This window comes from Echinops telfairi, unplaced genomic scaffold (genome assembly GCF_000313985.2).
Source record: "Echinops telfairi isolate 266 unplaced genomic scaffold, ASM31398v2 ScPeMD7_7475;HRSCAF=8513, whole genome shotgun sequence".
In the NCBI taxonomy this organism is placed as follows: domain Eukaryota; kingdom Metazoa; phylum Chordata; class Mammalia; order Afrosoricida; family Tenrecidae; genus Echinops; species Echinops telfairi.
In genome coordinates, this window is record NW_022111379.1 from 14,287,635 (window position 1) to 14,297,588 (window position 9,954).

Genomic DNA, 9,954 nt, shown 5'->3' on the forward strand with positions numbered 1-9,954 from the left:
TAACTTCCTCCCTGGGGGACGGACAACAGACAAGTGGGTGAAGGGAGATGTGGGCCAGTGTAAGATATGGCAAAATAATAATTTAAAATTATCAAGGGTTCATGAGGGAGGGGGGAGTGGGGAGAGAGGGGAAAAAATGAGGAGCTGATGCCAAGGGCTTATGTGGAGAGCAAATGTTTTGAGAATGAGGGCAATGAATGTATAAATGTTCTTTACACAATTGATGTATGGATTGTGATGAGTTGTATAAGCCCCCAATAAAATGAATAACACACACACACACACACACACACACACAAAATGTTGGGACAAAAAAAAATGCTTCCTCCCCCTACCCCCCACTATCATAACCCCAATTCTACCTTACAAATCTGGCTAGACCAGAGCATGTACACGGGTACAGATAAGAGCTGGAAACAGGGAATCCAGGACAGATCACGATTGAGAGTAGCCATACCAGGAGGGGAAGGGGAAGGTGGGGGGAGAAAGAGGGAACTGATCACAATGATCTACATATAACCCCCTCCCAGGGGGATGGACAACAGAAAAGTGGGTGAAGGGAGATGTTGGACAGTGTATGACATGAAAAAAAAATAAAGAATTAGCAAGGGTTTGTGAGGGAGGGTAGGGGAGGGAGGCGTAAAAATGAGACGCTGATACCAAGGAATCAAGTAGAAAGAAAATGTTTTGAAAATGATGATGGCAACAAATGTACAAATGTGCTTGACACAATGGATGGCTGGCTGGATTGTGATAAGAGTTGTACGAGCCCTCAATGAAATGATTTAAAAAAAATTCTTTTGTCCTCATCATTGTGGTAAAAGACATGTTCCCGGACACCCTATGTAGAGGTCTGTGGGTTAGCTTGATAAATTCATGCCCATTTCATGCCAGTTTCTCCCAGCTTTGGAGATGTTCGTCTACAGTAGACTAAGGCATTTCAACTTAATTTAGTGCGGGCCCCTGCTTCATCCACCCTTCAGTGAGCCAGCCAAATAGATCTCTGGAGCTGAAACAGTGAGCATGCTTAGGGAGCTGGTATCAATACGTTCATATTGACTCACTTTTATGTTCCTTGCACCAGTATTCTACATCCTTTTTAATTATTATTACTAAAAGCCTTCCACACCCTCAATAGCCATTCCTACACATATTCCCGGGGTTTCTGTTTGTCTATAGCAGAAAAAGCAAGCAGTTCTCTCAGCCTGCAGCCTTCCTCCTGGGTCACAACTGTGCTTCACCTGTTTTCACCGGACAGCGTGGCTTAGCGCACCAAGGTAGAGTACTCTTCACAGTTGAGAGTCGAGGGCTAGTTATGTTGGCTAGAGCAATTCACTAGTATTTAGGGGCTCAATGTGTCTAGTGTCCTAATTATTTGTCTATACAATGGGGATCAAAAAGTTCATGAAAAGATTCCATCTTGCACATACAAATTTTTAACAGTTTTGACATATAACTTTATATCAAATATTTTAATAGCTCAATTCCCACACACTTTTGGAAGCTTCCTAGGATGCCCTCATCCCATGGATCCCATTTCTCTTCAATTAATACCCTCACTTTAATTTCAGACACTGTTTACAGTTGGAAATCCAATTGGTGTTGTAATTCTACACGCTCTCAGTAAGTCTCTGGGTCTGGTTTTTGGCACTATCAGCTCCCTTATTACACGAAGAAAGGTTTTTCTACCAGGGCACAAACAGCAACTTTCAGGTCTTGTGTGTGGCCCTTGAACTGTGACTATGAAACTTTGAGTTCATCCTTTCTTTTACCATTTCCCTATACTTCTCATTCTGAAAAAAAAAAAAAAAAAAAAAGCACAAAACATGCAATCACCCAGAGCAGTGTCTCTCACAAATAACCTACCCACTGGTGTTCACGTTTTGGGTCTGTCTATCGTCATCATGGATCAGCGATGTCTGCTTCACTACTAGAAAGAGATTTAACAGCCCCTTAAGAGTAGCCACAATTGAGAATCAATTAAAACACAAATGAGAGAAAACTCATCCATACAACTTTGTTCTTCCAGAACCAATCTCAGTTTCAAACGTCTTAAGCTGAATTCTCTGGAGAAGCAAAACCAGTATATACTGATTGCACGGAAATGGCTCATGTAGTGATGGAAGCTGGCAAGTCAAATCCCAAATGCATGGGTCATATGCCAAGCTGGAGGCTTCCTGATTCACATGGCTACAGGGGCTGGTGAACCCAAAATGAGCAGGTCACTTGGCAGGCCCCTGGCTCACAGGGATGCAGGAGCTGGCACGATCTGCAAGAACCAGAGGTCAGATGAATTGGATGCAGGATCAGGAGAGAGTGAGTTTGGCCAGAGCATTCTTCAGTTTTTAATTACATTTCCCACAATCTTTTTGGAGAGCTTTTGTAGTCAATGCAGGCTACCCTCCCAAGGAAACTCCCCTTTCAATTGATTGGCTGCTCACCTGAGATCCCAGAATGGAGTGAGTGCATATCACATCACGTGCCGAACCACCGAGACTCATGCCCAAGGTGACACATAGCCCTCGTACTTGCAATTAATATATATATATAATGCATTCTATATAATGTTTATGGATATAAAACAAAACTCACTGCCATCAAGTTGGTCCTGACTTATGGCCTGATAAATTAACTTTGTAAAAGTCAGGAATTAAAAAAAAGATTTACCCAAGCAGTCAAAGTTGTAAATGATTTCTCAAATTACCAACCATATTCATTTGATGTGAGAAGGTACCAAAAATTGTAAATTATTGATAGTGACACTAATATTTTTAGATCTTAATGAAAGGAACGACAGCAAGGTTTAATTTGCTTGGTTTTTCAAATATGTACCTTTGGAAAAACCAGATTCCACTTTAGTATGTGTAGCTACCTGCAGGGTCGGCCCTGACTCGATGGCACCTAATAGCAACAGCAGCCTCCCTTTCATACAGTTCTTCATATTGGGGCGAGGCCCCAACCATAACATTATTTTTGTTGCTACTTCATCACTGTCACTTTGCTACTGTGATGAATTGAGTGACCCCTGTGAAAGGGACGTTCGACCCGTAAAGGGGTCTCGACCCATAGGTTGAGAACCGCTGCTCTAAAGAGACAAAGAAAAACTAGAAGAGTAACTTGTCAGTATCTAAAGAGTGGGGTGTCTTACAATCAAAGTTATCATGGAGTCAATGAAATATCGTGATTAAGAGGAATTATTGAATGACTCGGTTTTCTTTTAAAGCTGGTAGACACAGAGAACAATGTTTGTGGCATTCCTACATAAAAATAAAGCACATGAGCCAGGTTACGATAAGAAATATGAAAAGGGAAGACTATCTAAGCAAGCTTTTTTCATTACATCATTTATGAAAAGAAATACTGAAATGTTATGAAGTGTCAGTGTGCTATTTAATGATAAGGTGTTAACCACAATTATAATGATGACTTACAAACAGTTGGTATAAAAAGTCAAGATTTTTCCAAAAATAGTAAGAATTATCAGTCAACCATATACTATTGTTTCAATAAAGGCAACTTAGTGGGGTTAAAATATTTTTAAAAATACTTTTATTGGGGGCTCTTACATCTCTTCTCACAATCCATCCATTCATCCAGTGTGTCAAGCCCATTTGCACATATGCTGACATCATTTTCAAAGCATTCTCTTCCCACTTGAGTCCCTGATATCAGCTTCCCATTTCTTCCCCTTCCCTCCTCCACCCACCTTCTCAAGAACCCTTGATAAGTTATAGATTATTATTTCCATAACTTACATTGTCCTCCATTGCCACTCACCCATTTTACTGTTGTTTGTCCCCCTAGGAGGAGGTTCTAGATTGATCCTTGTGATCGATTCCCCCTTTCCCCCTCCCACCATCCCCTAATCCTCCTGGTATCTCTACTCTCATTGTTGGCCCTGAGGGGTTTATCTATCCTGGATTCCCTGTCTTGTGGGCTCTTACCTGTAGCAGTGTGCATGCTCTGGTCTAATCCGATTTGTAAGGTAATCCGATTTGTAAGGCAGAACTGAGGTCATGATAGTGGGTGAAGAAAACACCAAAGAACCAGAGGAAAGTTGTGTGTTTCATCGGTGCTATACTGCACTCTGACTGGCTCATCTCTTCCCTGTGACCCCTCTGTGAGGGGATGTCCAATTGTTTACAGATGGGCTTTGGGTCTCCATTCCATCCCCCCACACCCCTCATTCACCTTGGGTATGATTTTGTTCTGGGTCTTAGATGCCTGATACCTGATCCCATCAACACCTCATGATCACAGAGACTGGTGTGCTTCTTCCACGTGGGCTTTGTTGCTTGAGCTAGATGGCCGCTTGTTTGTCTAAAATATATATTTTACAGGGTATGCTTTTTAAAAACTCTTATTTTTTATACGCCCTAAGATTTGGGGGTTTTTGAGGACCAAGTCACAATTTTAGTAACAGTTGTCTAGATATTAGCATATTTGAAGCACACAGAACATTTAAGAAGAGCCTTTTCAAAAATATTACTTCACCGAAGCATTTCTCCCATCTATACGGAGCACCCGCACCTCAAGTCACCCTCTAGTTTCCTTTGTGAGACCTGGGGATCAGGAGAAAGCTTTGTTTAGCAAAAGTGTTGAGCCTTGATCCAGTTTTAAGCAGTCTCTAATCTCAGAGAAGATGTATCCACATGACCCTTTGCCCCACCCAAGAAAGGCTTGCTGAAGTCGATAGCAACTGTTCCCAGCAACAAATACAGCATTTAAAGTACAAGAACTAAGAAACTCAAATTACGTGGCATTTCCCCAAAGATCCCCTATGTAAACAGAACTAGAATGTTACGTGCCCTCTGGGCCTGGGGAGGGCAGAGTGACTGTCGATGCGTCATTTAATGCACCATTCGGTGAAGCACGGCGTTTTGTGATCCAGGCATGGCTGTATCATGATCAATAACATTAACGGATTTTCGCTAGTTTCTAAGGAGCATGTCTGCGAGCCAGGATCCCCGGTCTAGAGACAACGGCCTGATGGGATGGAGCCCGAAGGTGTCATCGAGAGTAACTGGAATGAAACTGTTGACAGCTCTGATGACAGGAACCTCTCAGAGTCCCTGCTCCGAGGCATCGACGCCTCTGGATTGGAGAAGCCCTCTGCCATCCAGCAGCGAGCCATTCTTCCTTGTATCACGGCTTGTGATGTGATCGCTCAAGCCCAAGTGGGAAAACGGCCACTTTTGCCATATCAATCCTGCAGCAGATTGAATTAGATCTGAAGGCCACTCAGGCCTTGATTCTGGCTCCCACTCGAGAACTGGCCCGGCAGATACAGAAAGTGGTGATGGCACTAGAAGATTACATGGGTGCCTCCTGCCATGCCTGCATTGGGGGCACCAACATGCGCACCAAAGTGTAGAAGCTGCAGATGGAGGCTCTGCATATCATCGTGGGCACCCCCGGCCATGTATTCAAAATGCTTAATCAAAGATAACTGTCTCCCAAGTATATCAAGATGTTTGTACTGGATAAAGCCGATGAAATGTTAAGCCGTGGATTCAAGGACCAGATCTACGACATATTGCAAAAACTCAACAGCAGCACCCAGGTAGTCTTGCTGTCGGCTACAATGTCTTCTGATGTGCTTGAGGTGACCAAGAAGCTCATGAGGGACCCCATGCGGATTCTGGTCAAGAAGGAAGAATTGACCCTGGAGGGTATCGGTCAGTTCTACGTCAATGTGGAACGTGAGGAGGGGAAGTTGGGCATGCTGTGGGACATATATGCAACCTTGACCACCACCCAGGCAGTCATCTTCATTAATACCCGGAGGACGGTAGACTGGCTCACTGAGAAGATGCATGTCCGCGACTTTACTGTCTCTGCTGTGCACGGAGATACAGACCAAAAGGAATGTGACGTGATTATGAGGGAATTCCGTTCTGGTTCTAGCAGAGACCTGATGACTACTGACTTACTGGCCAGAGGCACTGATGGACAGCAAATTTCTTTAGTCATCAACTATGACCTGCCCACGAACAGGGAAAGCAACATCCACAGAATTGGTCGCGGTGGACGTTTTTGCTGTAAGGGGGTGGCTATTAACATGGTGACAGAAGAAGACAAGAGGACTCTTCGAGACATCGAAACCTTCTACAACACCTCCATGGAGGGGATGCCCCTCAACGCTGCTGACGTCATCTGAGGGGAGGGGCTATCTGTCCTGCTGCCTGGCCCTGGCCAGGGTTTAATCCTGGGGGGCTGAGGAGGAACAGCAGGAGGGGGGAGGGAAAGGTAGCCAAGGGATGGACAGCTTGTCATTTTTTTCCCTTTGAATAAATGTCACTTTTTGAGGCAAAAAAAAAAAAATTAATGGATTTTCCACCTTTTGTTTCTCTTCCAAACCAATGTGGCTCCTTAACCTCAACTGCTGTTATCACTCGCACTGCTTTTGCTGTGTTTGGGACCCATGATGCCCTTCACAGTGATATCTCAAAGGAAAATTAAACGGACTAATAACATGGCAACACGCAAGAGACACTGATGCCCGAGACTGGATGCCACTGCTGCCTGTGAGTCAGCACATACGCGGTTGCATGGGAAACATGTTACTTGTAAGTAGGGAAACTTCACATGGAAAGGATTAAAAGCACCATATACAGCTAACCAAAGTACAGGCGTTAATTGAGACCATCGAGGTACATGTGATATAGGTTCTATATGTACTGTGCCATTATGTGGTTGGCAGCCCAAGTGACCTGCGAGACACTGGCTGCAGGGAAAGCTGTTGTGCTCACTGTGTCCCGTTCCCCAGCGGGGATTTCTCAACTCGACCCTCGCCTCCAAGGAGCTGGGCCAGCGGGACAGCTGAGAACCACAGACAAGGCTGTACTCCCACGAACACTTCCGCATAGATGCCCAAACTGAACTGCCCTGCCATCCCCTTTTCAGGAAAAAAGAGTACTCAGTACTTCCCTGGAGATTAAACACTCTTGTGTTATAGTCCACAGTCCAGGAGAAAGTGTAGGTATGTTTTTGCAGCCCTTGGGAATCATTCCAGCATCCCTCCGAGCACTTTGGGAATAATGACCTACCGGATCAGAAACCCTATCAGCAGTTCTGCTGGTCCACAGGCTTGCTGGGAGACAGAATGGACTCGAGGACGGACAACCGGACAACGGGTCTCGTTTGGTTTTTATTATCACCTTATGGAACTACGGATACTTATGTTTGGACACTGCCCAAACGGACGTGACATGGCGTAGGCTTGTATTCTTTAAGTGCATCAAAGGTTTGAAACAAACTACCAAAAGGTAAGGCTTGAAAGGGAGCAGACTTACCAAGAGTCACAGCACTTTTCTAGCTGCGAAACAGAGAAAAAAGTGGTTCCTTTGTAAATGGATTTCCAGTCTGAGCTTCCTATTTCTCCTCTGACTCTCTACACCTCATTGCAGTCTGCTGAGTCACACTGATCTTTCTGGAGCATGAGGATTTAAAAGGGCTCACTCACACTTTGCCCTCACAGTAGGATGGAAACAAAAAAATCTTTACATATCACAAAATAAAAGGTTCTCAATCGGGTGAATTTGCCCATGGCCGTGTTTAGAGCTATGTTTACATCTACTGACATTTAAGAACCATGATGTCCTTAAACATTCTAGGGCAGCCCTCTCCCCTCACATCCCAACAAAGAATTGTGCGGCCCAAAGTGTCCACAGTACCAACAGTGAGAGGATCCCCTGCCAAGGGGGGACAGCAGAGAGGAGGAGAGACACAGTGTAGGGAAATAGAAGGATGTCACAAACGATAATAGGATTTAAAATAGAATATATATATATAATTATTTAAATCTTCCTCTTGGTCCATGGGCTGATTTTACTTCAGGGTCCCAGAGGGCTGCCCACTTCTCTGACTATTCTCAAACACAGGACTTTTAAACAACCAGCTGGGTGCTTGGTGACAAGCACGTACACTCTGCACCCCAATAGTGGAACTTCATCAAGCGATACAAATGTTCACAGTATGTATTTTGCCGATTAGACTGGTATATACCCCAAACACGCCATCACAAAATGATACTCTCATTGGATGGGAGAGCGACCCAATACACCCCATCCCATATATCGGAACTTATATGTGCCACCAGATGTTCCCATCAGGGATTCTGGGCAGTGACATTAGCTTGGTAATGCACACCCAGTGTGAGTTTTGCTTTCTCATGTTTTAAAGGTACATTTGAAATTATCTGCAGTCATCAAAAGTCTCAAACAGTAAGAGCAAAATAGCTGGGATGGGATGCAAAACATGTCTTCCAAGATGAAAAACGAACTCCCCAAGTGCTAGATTACTCTATCGAGAGGATCCTATATCTCCCTTTCATTTTAGGAACTTCGAATTTCCCCCTTCGAATGGTCAAAGGCTCCTTTGTCGGGGACAGCGGGGCAGTGTTCCTCTCCTGATTCATCGAGTTTCTGAAGGGCTCTGAGAACGGGGATGTAATTCAAAACAAAACAGGTGCAAGAAATAACCACGGGAGCAGCCGGAACTCTGCCCTTGGAAATTAGACCGCACCTCAGCACTTGTAAACTGTAATATGCTCTACAGGAAAGTATCAAACCCAGCAACTGCTGAACATGACCTTCACCTCTTTCTTACAGGGACACTCACCCATCAACAGAAACTGGGACACTCTTGACAGTGCTATTTCAGTTTTGCTACAACGTCATTTTTATGTAAACGCAGCTTTCTGTACCTCCCTCCCTCCCTCTTTTCTACAGCACTGGTTCTCACGTTTTGGGAGCACATCCCCCTATCAGCGGTGGTGGTGGGACTGATGAGGGTAGTGGCAGTGGCAGTGGCAGTGGCGGCAGCAGCAGCAACAAGTAATAATAATAACAAGTTCAAACTGAGAATTGCTATGTGCCCGGGACCTTCTAAGCACGGTTTGTGTACCAGTTCACTTAAGCTTGACAAGCACTCTAGCAGGTAACATACTGTTTCACCCCTTTGACAGAGGCAGGGGCAGAGACGCAGAGATTAAGTAAGTGGCCCTGAGTAACACAGCTGGCCAGCAACAGAGCTGCGGTTCGAGAAGACGAGCTGGCTCCAGCCCAGGCTCTCGCCCACTACGTGGCAAGACCTCTTCCAGCTTTGATATACTTATTTAGAAGTTATATGCTACCCTCATCAGATGCTATGCATATTACACAGCACATTTTCCAGAACTGCTAAAAGGGCGAGATAAAAAAAGAAACCATGCACTAATATTTTCTTCCACCACATTCCTGTCTTGCTCCGCCCTACTTTGAAGGCCGCCTGTCTGCAGAGTCCAATCTCTTTGGCGTGTCCTTCATGGTTTCTCACCCACTGACCAGCACCTTGCTTGCCACTCGTACCCCGTGCTCCCCAACATACTCCTGGACCCGGCAGGCTGGTTACTCACTGGCCCCCTGCAAACATCTCTGCCATGTCCTCCTCAGTGCCTGTGTTTGACCACGTCCCTGCCTCAACAACAGAATATTCGGCTTATCTCAAACTCCAAGGCTCCAAGCCTTCTCTGATCACTCCAGCCGACCCCTGACCTATTCCGGCCGCAGCAGTGGCCTCTGCCACTTGTTTGACATGCACTGCATGCAGCTCTCCACTTGCTGGTTCCTGGCGGGTATGCATGCCTTCTTTTCCAAGGCCGCTCGGGAGCTCTTTGAAGACAGAGAGTAGGGTCTAGCTTAGCTGTTCTCTGTGTCTCCCATGGCACCTGGCAGAGAGCTACACACTTAACAACCACTCAACAAACATTTGCCAAACAAGAAAACAGATAGCATTCTCCACATGTTCCACATCACTAAGGGCCAAGTACAGATACAATTAAGATGGTAAAGATTAAGCTGGGCGGGTCTGCTTCTTCCATGTGGGCTTTGTTGCTTCGGAGGTGTTGAAAGAATCAGGTACCAGGCATCAAAGAACAAAAAATCATATCACTGTGTGCTCATCTTCCTGATA

General features: G+C 45.0%; 1 protein-coding gene and 1 pseudogene across 2 annotated transcripts in view; one reads left to right on the forward strand and one right to left on the reverse strand.

The window, feature by feature from the left end:
- THADA (THADA armadillo repeat containing) overlaps window positions 1-9,954 on the reverse strand; it is a 391,488-nt gene that overhangs the window by 162,519 nt on the left and 219,015 nt on the right. The window lies entirely within an intron of this gene.
- On the forward strand, window positions 4,948-6,160 carry LOC101649463 (annotated as a pseudogene).